A 19,127-nucleotide genomic window follows, 5' to 3' on the forward strand; every position below is an offset into this window, starting at 1 on the left:
CACCATTGTCATAAATAACAGATTAATGTTATAATTATAATAAATAAATAGATTATTTCACTTTCCTTGATAACATAACTGGGTGTTAACACATCTCAATCAATTAATCAAAGATTGTAGACCAAGTGGGAAAAGTCCTTGAAAACCAAATGAACATTATACAGTAAGTATATTTGGATGGGTTCAGAAAATTTGATCACACTCTATGGGTCATCTATAAAATATAATCAATTCAGAACCAGAAGAATGAAGCACCTGGGATAATCAATAATAATTGTTGACATTATGTATCACTTAAAGGTTAGCAAAGGATTTCACATACCTTCTTTTATTCAATCAAAAAAACTTCCTCCAAATTCATGGCAAGCAGGGTGCTGCTTTTAAGGAGAAAAACAATGAGGAGAAATCTGATTGATATTAACAAAAATAATGTCAAGGATATTATAAACATTGGAATTGTTAATGCCATAAACTAACATTAAGTGACAACATAGCAGCATGGAAAAAAGGTTGGACTCGGAGATAGGAGAGGCTTGTGTTTGACATTTTTTGTGTACAGCTGGGCAAGTCCCTGTGGACCTGTGAGCCCCAATTTCTTTCTTTTTTTTTTTTTGTAAAATGGAAATAATAATACTGGGATTTGCTACTTAATTGGATTGTTACAAGGAAAGCATCTAACTTAAAGTGCTAAATAATTGTGAGTTATTATCATTGTTATAACTACAAGGAAGTAAGTAGCTCACAAGTTCCTCAGGTAATCCTTTTTAATTCTATCAACCAGACTTTAAGAACTTCTACTTCAGGCAAATGATAAAAAAAATCGAGAAGTAAAGAATTATTTTATTATAGGCAGGAAGAGTATAAAGGAAAGGAGGAAGGCACAAAAATTTCTCATTTTTATTCTGTTCCTGTCTCTTTGTGTGTCTGTGTGTCTATGTCAATATCTATGTCTCTGTCTTCCTCTTTTTCTGTCTTAGCTGTCTGTCTTTTCTCTCTTTCCCTGCTTGTAGTTCCCCCACTTCTCCCACTTCTGTTTGTCTGTCTCTGTGTCTCTGTTTTGTCTGTCTTTGGTTTGTAGTCCCACAGTTTTCCTATCTCACAGAACCCATTTTTTCCCTTCAGGATGCAACTCAAGTCCCACCCATTCACAATTAATATTTTCCTGCCCTAACCATATTTTACTGCCTTGTATTTATTTTGTAATCAATCAATCAATTAACATTTATTAAGCACCTACTAAGTGACAAGCACTATTGCCTTCAAGAAGCTTATAATCATTTAAGCTAAAGGCAAGATAAATAGAAGATAATTAGTAGAGAGGAGGCACTGGAATTAAGATAGATTGGAGAAGGCTTCCTCTAAAGAGCTGATGATGAGTTCAAATGTGGTCTCAAGACACTTATGGGCTATGTGATCCCAGACAAGTCACTTAACTCTGTTTGCCTCAGTTTCCTCATCAGTGAAATGAATTGGAACAGGAAATGGCAAACCACTCCAATATCTTTGCCAAGAAAACCTCAAATAGGGCCATGAAGAATTGGACACTACTGAAATAACTGGATACCATACGGCAGGCATTGTGCTAAGCTCTGGGGATACAAAAAAAGCCAAAAGTCAACAGCCCTTCCTCACCAAGAACTCACCTCCGAAGGAAGAGACAACATTCAAACAACCCATGTGCAAACAAGATACATTCAGTGTAAACTGGAGATGATCAACTGAGGTTTTCTGTTCTTTAAAACAGTGGCCAAATTCTGAAGTGTGTGCTCACTCTTGGAATAATAGTTTCCAGAAAGAAATGAAGCCATTGAGGAATGCTTAGGAGGAATTGTTCTCCTGAGATTTGGGGATGGCCAAAAGATTTAGATGATATAAGTTATGAACAGTCACTATCTCATGTTAAGTCAGCTTAGACAACAAAAGTCATCTCTACTTGGACCCGAGACACAGAAAGTTGCTTTATGTCCCAAAACAGAAATGAACTATATTAAAAAAAAAAAAAAAAAAAAACTTGAGCCAGATATTCCCTTTTTCTCTCTGTGTGTATATTCCTTACAGAGGCGGTCTCTACTTAGCGGAAATGAATTTCAGTGTAATATCTCATACATATAGTCTGGCAGTTCTTGGTTTTATGTAACTGTTCAGTAAAGGATTGCTTAGTGCCAGACACGTGTGGCCAATTTCCCTCCAAAAATAACATCAGGTCTGGATCTGCCCTTACATGTTAGAGAGAGAGAGAGAGAGAGAGAGAGAGAGAGACTGAGAAACTCAAGCTTGAATTGTTACAGTGCCCCAAGTAGAAGCTTTTCTGAATAGAAGTCCTAGCCCAAATTTTGGAGTTTTGCCCAGAATAAATTGTTAATCTCACTGAAAGGGGAGAATACTAGAGACAGAGCTGAGAAATCATAATTAATAATAAATCTCAGAAATTCATAATTAGAAATCATCTCAGTGGCTATCTGGTCCAAATCATCGCTTAATAAAATTCCTTGATACAATATATCTAACAATATTCCTTAGGATACAAGTCCTATATGGAGACCCAAGTTTTCCTTCCTGGGCCTTCTTTTCTTTCCTATATTATTTCATTTGATGATCTCATCAATTCCCATGTATTTAAACATCATCTCTAGGCTAATGATTCTCAGATCTGTTTGTCCAGCCCTAACCTTTTGGTTGATCTCCAGAGTTAAGATATCCAACTGCCCATTGCACATTTTGAATTGGATATTCTGTAGATATCTGTGTCCAAAATTGATCTTAGTATTTCCCTTGCCAAAACCTTCTCATCTTCCCAGTTTCCCAATTATTGTTGAAAGTATCACCATTCTCAAAATCATCTCAAAAACAACCTAGCTATTATTCTTGACTCCTCACTGTCTCTCTATTTTTATTTCTCCATCTCTGTGTGTCTCTGTGGCTGTCTCCAGCTCTATTTTTCTCTCTTTCTATGTCTATATCTCTCTCTGTGTGTATCTGTCTGTTTCTCTGTCTCTATGTCACTATTTCTGTCTCTGTCTCTCTCCCCCTCCCAATGGCATTGGTCTCTTTGCTATTTTAAGATACTCCCTCTCTTGACTGTCTGTCCCCCATGCTTCTAATGCTTCCCTCCTCAGCTCTGCCTCCTGGCTTCCCTGGCTTCTGCAAGTCCTAGCTAAAATCCCACCTTCTTAAAGGAGACCTTTTTCTATCCCTCTTAATTCAAGTGCCTTCCTTCTGCTGATTATTCCCAATTTATCCACACAACTTGCTTGTGAATACTAGTTTGCAGGTTGTCTTCCCCATCAGAAAGTAAGCTCCTTAAAGGCAAGAACTTTTTCCTTTCTTTGTACCCTCAGAATTTAGCATGGAACTTGATTCATGGAAGCCACTTAATAAGAGCTTCCTGACTGACTTGCCATCTCACCTTTGCTAGTTGACTTCTAACAAGGAGAAACTTTCTACTTGCTGAGGCAGCCTGTTCTACCTCTGGACCACGACCTTCATTAGTGTTTCCTTCCATTCTATCTAAAATGTCCTCTTTATAGCTTCCATTGATTGCTTTTTGTTCTGCTTCCTAAGCCAAGATGAAAATATCTGAATATAGTTGTTGTCTTGTGCCCTCCAAAAATCATTCTCAGCCCTGGGCTAAGTTGAGTTGCTTTAATCATTGATCATATGGCAAGGACTTAAGGTCCTTCACCACCCTAGGTGCCCTCCAGATCCCCTCCTAAAGAGTAGTACCTACAGTTGAGCATGGTGCTTCAGTGTGCTCTGATGATGCTACAAGGGAATCTCTTTATTGCCAAAAAGCCAGATCAATGCTGATAAGTTCACCAGTCTAGATGTGATTGAAGTCAATGCCCTCAATGTAGGGATATGGTAAAAATGCAGACTGAGTCCCAGACACTGTAAGATTCATCTATCTAACCCATTAATCAGAGAAATGGGATTAAAAAAATTAATAGGACAAGCAAAGCAAATAGTCCTAAATGTGGTTTAATAGATGATGATCCAATGTTGGAGTCAAGAAGACCTCTGACACATAACTATATGACTTTGGTCTCTCAGCAACTCAAAACAATATACTATGCCAGTGAAAATTGCTGATTTGCTCGAATGGAAGGAATTTCCACACTAGAAACTCCCTTAAACAATAGAATCACTAGTCCAGATATCTTTCCATTCCCAATTCTATTGAATGGCAAGTTAATCAGGTAAAATGAAAATAACTGACATTGCATGGAGATACAATCATGATTTGTACATAACAGTCCAGGCTACAAACAAAAGCTTTACCTTAACCCTACCCCTTCAAAGTCCCCTTTAGGGACTTGAATCTCTTTTCCCATCCATAAAATGGGGATAACAAGAGAATTTCCTCCACAGGGTTGTTGAAAGGCTCTCCAATCCAGTTTCTCAGTTGGGAAACTCTCTCGACAATCCTCTCATTCTTCCTATTTATGGATGGGGAAAAAAAAGGTTTAGGGAAAGCTAAATGATTTGTCCAGGGTCACACAGCTTTTATATGTCTAGGTTAATACTCCAAATCAAGTGCTCTGTCCACTATTCCATGTTTCTCCCCTTCTTCCCAAATGATAGAACAGCTAATTACCATTCCATATATGCACATATATAGATGTAAATATATACGTATGAATATGTGTTTTCGTGCATATTTGTACACATATGTATATATATGTAAATACCTATGGTATTCCAAAAGTCCCAGTAAAGTTTTAAGCTTTAATAACTTTAGAAGTATAAATGATACACATTTACAGAAAACTCAAAACATTACTTGAGAGCTTATTTCCATTTCTTTTATATTTAGTCTTGTCAATTTTGAATAATAAAATTTTTAATTTTAACCTGAACAACATGGGATACCTGCCATTCTGCAATGTGTTTGCCACATTTTCTTGGTGACCATTCATCAGTTCAGTGGTTCAGTAGAGGAGGACATTCTTCTGCCAACCATCTCAGTCACCTGATCTATTTCCATTAGACTTGTTCTTGTGGGGACATGTCAGAACTTTCACGAATGCAACAAAACACGCTTCTCTGGATTATCTTAAAGCTAGAATTATAAAGGCAAAACTTTCAGTCACTGAGCAGCAGCTGATGAACCTTTTCTAAATAAAATTTTAAAATTGACTGGGATGATACATAGAATTATGTTGAATGTTAACATCAGTCTTCTACATTTTTAAGCCTTTCAAATGTTTTTGTTAATTTTAGCATTTATTCTTCTGAAATTATTTCAGTTCAAAAACTGTACCTTAGTGTAGTTTTGGAATACCCTGCATACGCAACAGGGTAAAATATGTATTATATATATAATATCTATGTGCATTTGCATATATATTATATTATATGGATGTATATGGATGTGTCGATACAATATAGGGTGAAATGTATCTTACACATATGTATATTGTACAGGCATTTGCATTTGTATACTTTAACTTACATATGCACAAGTTAAACACACATATGTGTACACATGAGTATGTTTATATACATTTGTATGTGTGCATGTGTAGTGCACATTATGTTAGGTGTGTGTGCATATACCTGTGAATGCATATGTGTGCATTTGTGGGCATATGTACATTGTGCACACACACATTTTGTGTGCAGTGTCCCAAAAGTCTAGATGCATTTTAAAGGTTTTGAAAAATAGCTTAAAATAGCATTAAGACTTTTTGAACACTCTGTTCCAAAATACATATGTGTGGGTGTATAAATGTGTAATATGTTATATATATACACATATATAATATGTATATATTGTATATAAATGTATTATTTCTCTAATCTAATTGTAGATTGCTGCACTTTGCATTTAAATATTCTATTGATTGTGATTAGAGACCAATGACTATGAGGTTCAAGGTTTTCTTCCTACCATGTATCTGCCAAGCAACCACAGTCATTTTTTGTTGAACCTGTTATAACTGGCATCTTTTCCTCATGTGGCTGGCCAAATGCTTTTGTTTAAAAAAATAATATAGAGGAGGGAAGGGAGGAAGAAAGGAAGGAGAGAAGAAGGGAAGGGGGAAGGGAAGGAGAAAGAGAGGGAGGGAAGGAAGTGAGGAAGGAAGGGAGAGAGGGAAGGAAGGAAGGAAGGAGGAATTGGAAAGGAGGGAGAGAGGGAGGAAGGAAAGAAGGGAGGAAGGAAGGGAGGGAGGAAGGGAGGAAGGAAGGGAGGGAGGAAGTAAGGAAGAGAGAGAGGGAAGGAGGAAGAGAGGGAGGAAGGGAGGAAGAGAGGGAGGAAGGGAGGAAAGAAAGGAAGGAGGAAGGGAGGGAAGGAGGAAGAGAAGTCTTGTGTCTTGTTCCTTTCCCTGCAAAAGACAAAGGTGCTAAGCTCTGAGTCTCTTTCATAAAAGTTGGTGACTTCTCAAGAATACATAAAATTAGGGGTTTGGAAAGAGAAGAAATGAAGTGGGGAGAAGGCAGGATTCCTCTTGCTTTGCAAAAGCACTATGTTCCTTCCTTCAGTGCAGCAGCAAAAAATGAAGCATTATGGCTAAGCAGAATCCTCAAACTCTTTGGTCAATGTTCTGGTTCAATGGCTTGTCCAGTTTTTCAACTTGTCCAAAACCCTTCCGGGAAAAAAAAAAATCCAGCTTCTCAAAGTGGGATCTTGCTAGCCTAATTTATCCAGCTGGATTTTCAGCAAGTTGGATGGAACCATCTATTTTTTTTTCAACCCACATAAAGATGTGCCGAAATAGGACATAAAATGCCAGATCCGCGGTTCCAGAGGGCAGCTCTGTGATGTGTGCTCCCTCTGGGGAAGGGTGAAAGGCAGGACAACATTGAGGAAGACTGAAATGTAGCTTGAAAAGCAGGGAACTATGGAAGTGAGGAAAACTGTGGGAAATGCTCTCGCCTCTCCTGGAATGAAGAGCCCATCTGGGTGCCTGGCATGATGCTGCCGACAGCTGGGTTGGGGTGAGAGGCACCGGAGAGCATATTGAATGTGTGGAAAATCACCAGAAGCTGGTGTTTCATTCACTGGGTCAGTGAGAATAGGCTGCATAGAAGAACGATTTTCTAACTCTACCCTTCCAGGATCTCCGGGGCAGCCCTTCCATTTTTCATGCACCATGTTCAGGGAGCGCAGGTGGTCTGGTACACAGGACCTTTTTGTTTCTGTGCTTGCAGCCACTTTATCCCCTCTGCCTTTCTAGTCCCTACTGGCCCCCTTTGCTGCATTTCTGCCTCTCTATGCCCTGTTTCTTTCTCCTCCTCTAAGCTCAAACAGTGACCATTCGGTTACTTCTCTCTTGGACTGTAGTCTCTTAACTGGTTTTTCTCCCCACTCCAATACAGCCTCCATTTACTGCTCGGTACATTTTCCTAAAGCTCATGTTTGACCAGGACACGTTGCCCACTCGTTAAACTCAAACGGCCTCCTGTGAGCTTCAAGACCAAATATAAACTCCTGTTTGGGACTGAAAGCTGGTCTCTTCCTACCTTTGCAGTCTTCTTACCCATCACTCCTCCCAAAATATTCTACAATCCAGGAAAGTACGCCTACTAGTTGTTCCTCACACGTGCCATTACAGCTCCCATCTTCTTGTCTCTCCACTGCCTGGAAAACTCCTCCTCTACCTCTCAGAATCCCTTACTTCTTCCAAGACTCAACGCAGTCACATGGAAATGTTAAAAATGAGTGTATACATATAATCTCTATCATATTGCCTGTTAGCATGGGGAGGGATGAGGTAAGGGAGGGAGGAAGGGAGAAAAAAATTGGAGCTCAAAATCTTACAGAAATGAATGTTGAAAACCATTTTTACATGTTATTGGAAAAAAAGCTATTAAAAAAAAAGACTCAAATTAACTGATGCTTTCTGCAAGAGCCTTTCCCCAGTCCCCTTAGCTGTATGAGTCTTTGAGAATAGTGGATTTCACTTGAAAGAAAGAATAATTGAGGCATTATAAAGGCAACAATCCAGGCAAGAGCAACTTTAAGGATAGACATAGGGCTGACTCAGAAGGAGATGCTGATGCTGCTTTGGAGGCAGCGTGGTTAAGTGTCAGAATGCGAGAGCCACATGGGCTGGCAGAATGTCAGCATCCTCAAAGTCCAGAGAGAATTGTGGATGAATTTTGGAACCAAAAATTAAAAAGCAGCATGCATGCATGCCCCGCAGCTGTTTCTCTAAAAAAGAAATGGCTTAGTTATCCCTTTTTAGCCTTACTCAATGGCAAAGTCCATCCAAGGTTGTGGACATGGCGTCAGTCCTACACGCCACATCTCAAAAGGCAGCTGTTCAACCAGGCTCTTTGTGAAAAGAAAACATGTTCTATTTTTGTCTTTGTGTTTCTACCCAGTAACACAAACCCTCTCCCTGTGGATCCTGTGGCTCCTCCTAGTCTGTCCCCAAAATATACTACTTTTAGGTCTCAGATGGTTACAGGCAAATGTCGACCTGGCAGCTAGAGCAACTCAACATCCCTGCATAGAAAGTCACAATTCATCATGGAATCCTTGCTGTAGTCTTCACAGTAACAGCATAGATGAAATCACTGGCCAACTACAGAGAGAATGCTTGGGTAGAGCTATGGGGACACTTCCACAAGATTCCCCTTAATGCTTGTGGCTTCTTTCTATTGATTATCTCCCATTTATTTTACGTAGATTTTGTGTGTATGTAGTCATTTGCATGTTGTCTCCCCCATTAGGCTGTGAGATCCTTGAGAGTTAGCCCAGTGCTTGTATTTTGTAGCCCCAACCTGGCACATTTAAGTGCTTAAAAGTAATAATGGGACAAGTAGATGGCACAATGGACCTGGAGTCAGGAAGTCTCAGATGCTCCTGTCAGGTTGAATATGATATATGTGTATATATATGCATATAATTCTGCCTCAGTTTCTTCATCTGTTAAATGAGCTGGAGAAGGAAATGGCAAACCACTCTAGTATCTTTGTCAAGAAAATCCCCCCATGAAAACAGGGACACTAATACATTGTTGGTGGAACTGTGAATACATCCAGCCATTCTGGAGAGCAATTTGGAGCTATGCTCAAAAAGTTATCAAACTATGCATACCCTTTGACATAGCAGTGTTACTACTAGGCTTATATCCCAAAGAGATCATAAAGAAGGGAAAGGGACCTGTATGTGCATGAATAAGTTTGTGGCAGCCCTTTTTGAAATGGCTAGAAACTGGAAACTGAGTAGATGCCCTTCAATTGGAGAATGGCTGAATAAATTGTGGTATATGAATGTTATGGAATATTATTATTCTGTAAGAAATGACCAACAGGATGATTTCAGAAAGGCCTAGAGAGACTTACACAAACTGATGCTGAGTGAAACAAGTAGGGCCAAGAGATCATTATATACGTCAACAACAATACTATATGATGACTGATTCTGATGGACCTGGCCATCCTCAGCAATGAGATCAACCAAATCAGTTCCAATGGAGCAGTGATGAACTGAACCAGCTACGGCCAGCGAAAGAACTTTGGGAGATGACTAAAAACCATTACATTGAATTCCCAATCCCTATATTTATGCCCACCTGCATTTTGGACTTCTTTCACAGGCTAATTGTACAATATTTCAGAGTCTGATTCTTTTTGTACAGCAAAATAACGGTTTGGTCATGTATGCTTATTGTGTATCTAATTTATATTTTAATATATTTAACATCAACTGTTAAATAGTTTTAACATCTAACATAACAATCTACTATGTTAATATCTAACATCTACATCTACAATGTAGATATTGTAATATCTACAATATATAAACAACATTTATATATATAAAAATAAATTTAATATATTTAACAGGCATCATCCTGCCATCTGGGGGAGGGGGTGGGGGGAAAGAGGGAAAAATTTGGAACAAGAGGTTTGGCAAGTATCAGTGCTGTAAAGTTACCCATACATATGACCTGTAAATAAAAGGCTATTAAAAAAAAAAAGAAAATGCCCCCAAATTAGGTTCATGAAGAGTTGGACATGACTGAAAATGACAATAAAAATCACAATGGCAGCATCTATATGATTCCTATTGTGTACTTTACAAATATTATCTCATTTGTTCCACATAACCACCTTGGAAGGGAGGCCCTATTAGTAATCTTCATTTTGCAGTTGAGAAACAGACAAGCAATGGTTAAGTGACTTGCACAGGTTACACACCTACAACATCTAACATGGGTTAAACTAGGGTTTTTCTGCTCTACTCATTGTACCTCCTACCTGCCATCATAAGTGCTGCTTGACTTCTTGACTGGATATTAAAAAAAATAAGCACCCACACAGGTATACATACATATATATGTATACAGACACACACATGCATAATGAGTTGCAGTGAAACAAGCTCACTCCTTAGTTCAATTGAGCAAATGATGGGTTGGAAGTTAAATGGCTCTATTATTCAAGTGCCAAATGTACACTTGCCAAAAAAGATGATTTTATGGAGAACTCACACAGAGCAAGTGCTCACAAGATGTTCAGAAAAAATGATACAAGGACACTCTCACGGTCTCTCAAGAATTTTAGAATCGATTAAATGACATGGGAGATACTGGCCCAGAACTGCCCAGCATCATATATCATCAGAGATTCATATAAATATCATATATTTATCATCAGAGAAGGTGCTGTGCTCCACGAGCAAAGCAGGATCAAATTCCTCAGAAGAAATAAGAGATGGGCAAAATTAAAGAGTTTACCCCAAATGGTCACTGGGACTCTTCGCGTCTGATCTGTGCCAGGGCATTCCGAGCTCAGATTGGTCCAATCAGCCATGGTCAGACTCTCTATAACTCAGCTCTAACATAGTAACGTCACTTGGGTCCTCTTCGAGAAGGAAGGACAACAACCGAGCTAGGGTTCCTGTCCCAGTTCTGCCGCTGACCCCTTGAATCTTGGACACTTCCCTTAAATTATCTGGGTCTCAGTTTCCTCACCTTTCAAATCAGGCGCTCTTCTAGATTTTCTCTAAAATAGTCTAATATCTTTCTTCTAGCGCTAGGATCCTGACACCGTTAATTACGGATGATCCTGGGGAAACAGAAAGCTAATTTGGATGCTTTCCAAGGTTTCTTTCTCTTTGCCTCTCTCATGTTGACACTTCTCCACAGAAGCTCAAGGCTCCACTGCCCATCAGCATTGTCCTGACCAAGTCTAGAGGGTGAAGCCTTTCTGGTCTGCTGCACTCCATCCAGCCTGCACCCATCTGTGGCCAGATTAGCCTTTTAAGCCTTCTGACTAAAATCTTCTGAATTTCAACTTCCACTAAAGCCTATCCACTGTGCATAGACCTGAGAACTTGGGGTTAATGGGAAACTGAAGATTATAGCTTTGTTTTTATTTACAGGAATTAAATAAATGAATATCTGGGCATAAAAAAAATCTAAAAACAAAAAACCTCTGTCTTCTGAGAAAGTGAATTAACATGATATTGCTCTGTTTTTATCAATTTTCCTGTTCCAAAGAATAATTAAATCACTGGAATTGGTGTCGAGAGGATCTAGATTTGAATTTGTTTTGCCATATAGTGCTACTGGGATTTTGATCTGGGATCTTGGTGAGCTCTTTACTGTATCGGTTCCTCTGAAACCTGGTTGTTCTCCCTCACAGAATCTTGGATTCTGATCTTTATTATAAGGTATGTGCTAGATAGCCTTATGAATAAATATTCTCCTTCTTCCACTTAACAAATCATTCCTTGTGTGTTAAATAAAGCCAAATAATATTGGGACTGTCTAAGGAAAACCAACAAAAGAGCAAGAAATGAGTTTCTCCTCCGCTAGTAGATTTGATAGTTTCATTATGGGGACTAGAGTCCTGGTCCTTGGTGTTTGAATTTCAATTATGCTTACAATACTATGTGACTGTTGGCAAGTCACTAAAGTTTCCTCATCTTAAACATATTATTATTATTGATTAATATTACTGGTAGGACTTACCTCACAGGGTTTTTGGAAGTTTCAAGTAACTTAAAATGTGCAAAATGATTTACAAACTTATAAGTATAATATAAATGTTTATTATTATTTTTTTTAGCCGTATCAATGAGGCAGGCAGGGGTTAAGGACTTCTCAACAACACATAGATCAGTCTCATCACAACCTTTAGAATGGCCTAGACATTTCTAGCCTCTAAGATTTTTCAAGCTCTTTTCTCAAACCCATTCATTTGCTTTTGTAAAGATTTATCTTGCTTTGGCCATTTGATTTCAGGTGGTCACTTATGACTAGTTTGACCAGAATCCAAAAGACTTTTGGTCCCCAGCATTCTAGACAAGCAATCTTGACCCCCATTTTCTTTCTTATGTTAGATACAAGGAGATTTGAAACTTAACATTCTTTCTCCATCAATGAACAGTTGTTTGTTTTTTTCCACGTCTACCTGATTAGCTAACGATCTTATAAACCTACAACCTGTGCCAACCAACCCTTGCTTATCCCCCTTGGAGATGTAGAGGCCTCCAGATCCTAAGGCCCAGTGTTTTTAGCCAATGACTAAGATGTGGCATTTTAAAAATTTGAGTTTCTAAGCTTCAGGTAGATCTATCCTGGACTTTTAGTTTCCCCTGTTCTGTCAGGGTAAGTCTCACACTTGTTCTAAGCTTGTCCCCCGGTTTAAAAGACAAATTTTAGCCTTCTCTTGCTGGGGCCCAATTCCTCCACACCATGACATCTGTTCTCTAGCCATTATCTTCATCTCCTTCCCAGTGTTAGCTTGAATTCTACTCCTAGATCTCCCAGCTCAGAAAGGTTGTGTTTTTGTCTCATGTTCCCAGGGATCATGCTGATGGTTACATTTGTTTGAATTGTTTGAATCCCAAATCTTAGCACACAGTAAATATTTAAATAAGTATCTATCTATCTATTTATCATCTATCGATCAAGCTATCTATCACCTATCTCCTTAGCATCAGATGTGTCCCAAAATCTTTTTTGATTCCACTCCTAATATATCAAAGGGCTTAAAATAAAGTTGAAGATACTCTATAAGCTGACTCAAATTTGCCTCTCCCCTTTACTTTATTCTGCGATTCCTTCCAATAAAATGTGAATTTTATTGTAAATCTCATTCAATGGAACCCATTTATTAGAATCTCATTACATGTTATTAAATCAATTAATATTTACCAGTCAACATTTCTCTGAGCCTCATTAGAGCTAGATACACTGGGGAGACAATTGATTGTGCTGTTGTTGACTGATATGTGATTTTAAATCTGTTGCTGCTAAAGATGAAACTTTTATGAAGAAAAACAGAAACTATTAGCAGCTTCCTTGGAAGTCAATTGACAGTTTGCTAATTAAAATTTATTTATAGCCATCTGATAAAAGCATCAAGCTAAGCTAAAGGGAATTTTGGTTATCATAAAAGAGCTAATACTCCTAAATCTCACTATTTTAGCCTTTTAATTTCAAGCACTATTTCTCATGGGAATGGGGAAAAGAACTAGCACATGGTGTACATGCCATGAGTTGAGTAGCCTAGTAATTCAAGGTGAACAGGAGAGAATGACTATGATGAAGAGCAGAAGCTATTTCCTTATTACTGGCTTAGTAATTTATGCAGAATCACTGGAATTTTGGCAATCAGCAGATTTCAAGATTGGCGTGATCAGATTAAGGTACTTCCAAGTCATCTCATGTCCTAAATGTTTTTTTGTTTGTTTTTTTTAACCATTCTGCCCTGGGGAGATTGGGTGGGGAAGAATGGAGGAGGGGGAATGTCAATGTTTTACCAAATACTTCTTGACATCTGCAAGTGAGAAATACCAACAACTTTTCTTTCTTTGTATCTTGGGTCTCCTGGGAATTAAAGCTCTGAAAAGGGAGAATGACTCAGCTGCTCCAAGCAGAAAAGAGCATTTGTTAAGCTAACAAATTATTAACTGAGCAAAGGGAGTGCTATCCATAAATATGGGAATTATGGGCCAGATGCTGTGCTAGCTTGTGAATATACAGAGATAAAAGTAAAGCAGTGCCTGCCTTCAAGAGGCTTATATTCTAGCAAGATAAAGCATGTATAGTACATATAAATATATACTGTATACACACACACACCCCAATTAAAGTTCCAGTACACATTAGTATGGAGGGAAGCAGCAAAGACTTCATGAAGAAGGTAGTTCTGGAAATTCATTTCAAAGGAAACAGAAGAGTCCATGAGATAGAAATGAGGAGGAAGTCTATTCTAGCCAGTGCTAAGACATGGAGATGTCACTTATGGTATTGAAGTGTGTGATAGTTTAAAAGAATTCAGAGATTCTCTCAAAGTCACAAAAAAATTTATTTATGCCATAGCTGAAAGGCCAGCCTCTGAAGGAAGTCTAGCAATTTAGAAATAGTTCAGGAAGAGCTTTATATACTGAAAATTGGGGGCTTAACTAGCAAGGTAACAGTCTCCAGGGTTGTAAGTTGTCCAAGAGAGCTAAGAGGACAGGATGTCTCTTCATCCAGGTAAGGAGACAGGATGTCTTTTAGCATGGTACTGTCAATCAGACAGGATGGGTTTTTTTTGGTAAAGGACAAATAAGGAGCAACAGAAAGGAGGTTTTATTGCTCCATATTCCTTCGTTAGGTAGGCAGTTTTGAGGAGACTCCATCCATCATTATCAGGGTTGAGGAATAGCAAGAAGATTGTCCTGGCTAAACAGAGTACTAAGAAGACACCATATATTAGGAAGTGACTTAGCTCTTCACTTCTGGGCTTCTCCACATCTTCACCTGCAGTCTTTTCACCTTGGAAATGATTCTGACCTATAGCTTCTCATCTGATTGGTGAGTCCCTAACCCAGACCATATTTCATCAGGTACCCAGGCCACATTTACTTTACTCCCACCTCCCCTCATTGTTCACTGGATGTCTCATTGGCAGTCTTGAAATGTCCATAGTCACAAAACACATTAGTGATAAAAAATAACATGTAAGTCCACTATTTCTAAGTTTCAAGCTGAGAGTTTAGCCTACTGAGATATGGTCCCTTTTATTTTTATTTATATTTTTCTTAATATCTAAGTATTACATGTTGAGATATGGTGCCTCTTATTTTTATTGTTTTTCTTTTTCTTAATATCTAAGTATTACATGCTGATTGAATATCAGTCAGAGTCTATGGAAGATTGATTTTTACCATTAAGATATCTCACAATGATCCCTTTTTCTCTCTACTCCCATGTCTCTCATCACTTCTCTCCTGAAATACTACAATAGCTCCTTATTGGTTTCTCTTCTTCCATTCTTTCCTTCTTTCCAATACATATTGCACACAGATGATAAAGTGATTTTCCTTAAACATAAATTTAATTTCATGGAATACTATTTTGCTATAAGAAATGGATAGCAATGTGGTTTCAGAAAAATCTGTGAAGACTTATATGAACTGATGCAAAATAAAGTGAGCAGAACCAAGGGCATATTGCATACAGTAATAGTAATATTGTAACAATGATCAACTATGAAGGACTTACTCCATTCAAGACAGTGGACCAAGATAATTCCAAAAAACCCATGAAATAAAAGGTTATCTACCTCCAGAAGAAGAACTGGTAAACTGAGCATAGACTGAAACATAGTTTGAGGGGCAGCAAAGTGATGGAGTGGACAGAGCTCTGACCCTGAAGTAAGGAGGACCTGAATTAAAATCTGTCCTAAGATACTTATTAGCTGTGTGATCCTGGGCAAGTCACTTAACCCTGATTGCCTGCACAAAGAAACACTGTTTTTCACTTTTTTCTTTGCTTTTTTGATTTTTTTTTTTTGGCAATATGACTGATATGAAAAGGATTTGTATGACTTCCATATATAATTAACATTATATTACTTGTCTTTTCAATGGATAGGGGAGGTTGAGAATTTGGTACTCAAAAAATATTGAAGGAATATTAAAAATAGATTTTTAAAAATAGATCCAACCATTTTATTAACCTGCTCAAAAAAATTCAGTGATTCCTTACTACTTCTAAAATAAAAACCAAAATTTTCAATTTGTCATTCAAAGTCCATCATAGCCTGACTACAGCACACCATTTCTAAATTTATTTCATATTATTCCACTTCACATATTTTCTTTTCTAGAAAACTGGCCTGTTTGCTGTTCTTAAGACTCATTATTTCATCTCCCACCTTCATGTTTATGCTTAAACTTACCCTACATGTCTAAAATGCAATCTATCTCTTGGAATCCTTAGCTTTTTTCTAGGACCAACTGCAGTACTATCTTCTTTGGAAGGCCTTTCCTAATGCTATATTGCTCTCTCTTCTCAAATCATGTCTTTATTTAGATGTTTAAAGATAGGATCTCAACTAGAATGTAAGCTCCTTGTGAAGAACTATTCTTCATTTGTCTTCTAGTACCTACAACAGTACTTGCACATAGAAAATTAACAAATGTTTGTTGAATGAATTAATTTTTTTCCAGTTTAAGAATTACATTAATAAAACCATGTTTCTACATTTAAGCAATAAGTGAAATAACTTTCATGGACAAAAATCAAATGGAGAGTGTTGGGTGTCCCTGGGGCTGATTCCTTCTGGAATTTCATGCTACCCCATGCAAAGTAAATAATGAAGATGGAGAATGTGGACTACAATGTTGTTCTGATTAATCAACCTCAATTTACCATAATTTTATGAGAGATTTTGGAGAAAAACATCTTTAAAATCTCTGAAAGGAGCTACATACCCAGGCTAGCAACATAAGTTTGAGGTTCAATAGGGAAATTGTTGGCGTTAAAGGAATGTGAACACCGTGGCTCTGCTGTGTTCAGACTCATCAACCCTCACTAGAGTGTCAACACCGATTTGAACTGATTCCTGTCTATTTAAAATGGGAACAGGATGCTGCAAGCAACAAGCCAAGACTCAGTACCTGCGGGTCTTTTTCCTTATTATGGATTTGAACCAGGTAAGACATACTGTACTTGCTTTAAGGACTGTGCCCTCATGGTCCAATAAATCCTTCACCCCTTTCTCCCTTACAGAGATAAGAAAAAAAGGTTAAGAAAGACGTTAAGTTGACAAGGATGTCCTGACAACAAACAGAACTTGAGGTTTTAGGTAGCTCAGAAATGTCCTTATCCTGCTTCTCAAAGTTTCTCTATTTCTCACTCTTCATTTAACAACTCACCCTTTTTTCTTTCCATTCCCCTCTTTGCTTCTGGGGGAAGTTTGCAAATTTTTCTGTCACTTTTCTGGCCTATATAGTTATGTGCTTATGTGACTCAGACCCGGGGGATAGCTACTCTTTGAAACATCTTAGTTCATCTAAGGAATTTCTGAGACTCATCTGATAGCTTTTCTCTTCTGCCTTTTCTGTCAAACCTTCTGAGACTATGATATTAATTGGCTTTAAGCTCAGACGGAAAGGTGGCCAAGAGGGAGCCCCTTGATTGCAACAAAAGGCTTTCCCCAAAGAGTGCTGCCACTTTGCAACTTTTCTTCCTCTGCCCCACTCTTTTGGCATGAGCATTTGAATTACTGAGTCAGCAGTGAATTAGTCTAAGTTCAAAAACTAGTGTAAATGCTCCGATCTTGGCAATTCAGAATTTTTATAGTTTAGAACTTGCTCTTCCTTTCCCTTCCCCTCTTCTTCCTTTTCTTTCCTCTTTCTCTCCCCTTCTCTCCCTTCCCCTTCTCTTCCCTATTTTTTCTCTCCCTCTCCCCTCTCCTTTTCTCTCTTTCTTTCTCTCTAACTCTATCCCACCCCCTCCCCCTCTCCATTTTTTTCTGTTTTTCTACCACTTCATCATCTATCTTCTATCCTGCTCTCCTGTCTTTTCAGCTTCATAATAATTTACTTTCATTATATAGCTAACAGAAAATTCTTTACTAGAAATGAATTAAAACCAAATTAACCTGAACAAATTTATTTTAAGGTTTAGCTAAATGTTAAGTGAGGTCTAAGAACTCTTTCCCCCATTCATATTATTATTGCACAGCTCTTGGTTCTAAATGAGACAGAAAACTGGATTATCAAATGCAACAGTTCCATCTATGAAGCTTAACTATGATCAGGAATAATGGAATATCTTGTAACAAACATAATGAATTCTCATGAAATTTACCATTTTCTATTTGAAAAACTGAATCAATATCAAATCTGTTGCAGTAAAAAGATTATATAAGCCATCACTTCATCATTTCACTTCTAATAAAGTGCTTTCTCTCTCTCTCTCTCTCTCTCACTCTCTCTCTCTCTCTATATATATACACATATATATATTTATAGTGTGAATATGTGAATGTGTGTGTGTGTGTATAAATATATATATATATATATACACATATATATATTTATAGTGTGAATATGTGAATGTGTGTGTGTGTATAAATATATATATATATATATATATATATAGAGAGAGAGAGAGAGAGAGAGAGAGAGAGAGAGAGAGAGTGTATGTAGAATATAGGTGAATTAGATTTTATTACCTTTCACTCTAAAAATGGAGCCGTATCTTTCAAAAATGATGTTCTGTTCTAAAAATAATGCTTTGCTACAAAAACCTCTATGACTCTCTTTAAGAAAAAAAAATTACATTTGTTGTAGAGTGAGAGCTGCCCTTTCAGCAAAATCAATAAATGGTCCTAATTAGTAAGAATGTGGAGTGCAATGTGTGTGAACCTCAGGGCCTCAAGCAAAACTCATCCCCCCAAATCACTCTGTTATAAGCTCTGGGAACCCCTTCCTTTCAGTTCTGGGAAGTAAAGAATTAAGGTAGGAGGGAAGGAAGGAAGGAAGGAAAGAAGGAAGGAAGGAAGGAAAGAAGGAAGGAAGGAAGGAAGGAAGGAAGGAAGGAAGGAAGGAAGGAAGAAAGGAAGGAAGGAAGGAAGAGAAGGAGGGAGGAAGGAAGGGAGGCAGGGAAGGAAGGGGGGAGGGAAGGAAGGAAGGAAAAGAGGGAGGGAGAGAGGGAGGGAGGGAGGGAGGGAAGAGGGGAAGGAAGAAAGGAAGGAAGGAAGGAAGGAAGGAAGGAAGGAAGGAAGGAAGGAAGGAAGGAAGGAAGGAAGGAAGGAAGGAAGGAAGGAAGGACTATGTTGTTGTTGTTGTTGTTGTTTTTTACAAATATCTCATTTAATCCTCATAACAACCCTAGGAGGTATATGCTATTATTAACCATATTTTACAAATTAAGGAACTGAGG

At 38.0% G+C, this 19,127-nt stretch overlaps 1 long non-coding RNA gene across 2 annotated transcripts in view; it reads right to left on the minus strand.

Moving 5' to 3' along the window:
• Positions 1 to 282: 282 nt before the first annotated feature.
• The window catches only part of LOC116419075, a 32,588-nt gene continuing 13,743 nt past the window's right edge, over positions 283 to 19,127 (minus strand). Inside the window, exons 2-3 of one of the 2 annotated variants that reach the window (XR_004229304.1) lie at positions 4,870 to 5,059; positions 283 to 377 (exon numbers count right to left, since the gene is read on the minus strand). This is a non-coding gene — a long non-coding RNA (uncharacterized LOC116419075). The remainder of the gene's footprint in view (positions 378 to 4,869; positions 5,060 to 19,127) is intronic. The other variant, XR_004229303.1, reaches the window with a different exon arrangement.

Source organism: Sarcophilus harrisii, chromosome 4 (assembly GCF_902635505.1).
Source record: "Sarcophilus harrisii chromosome 4, mSarHar1.11, whole genome shotgun sequence".
In the NCBI taxonomy this organism is placed as follows: Eukaryota; Metazoa; Chordata; class Mammalia; order Dasyuromorphia; family Dasyuridae; genus Sarcophilus; species Sarcophilus harrisii.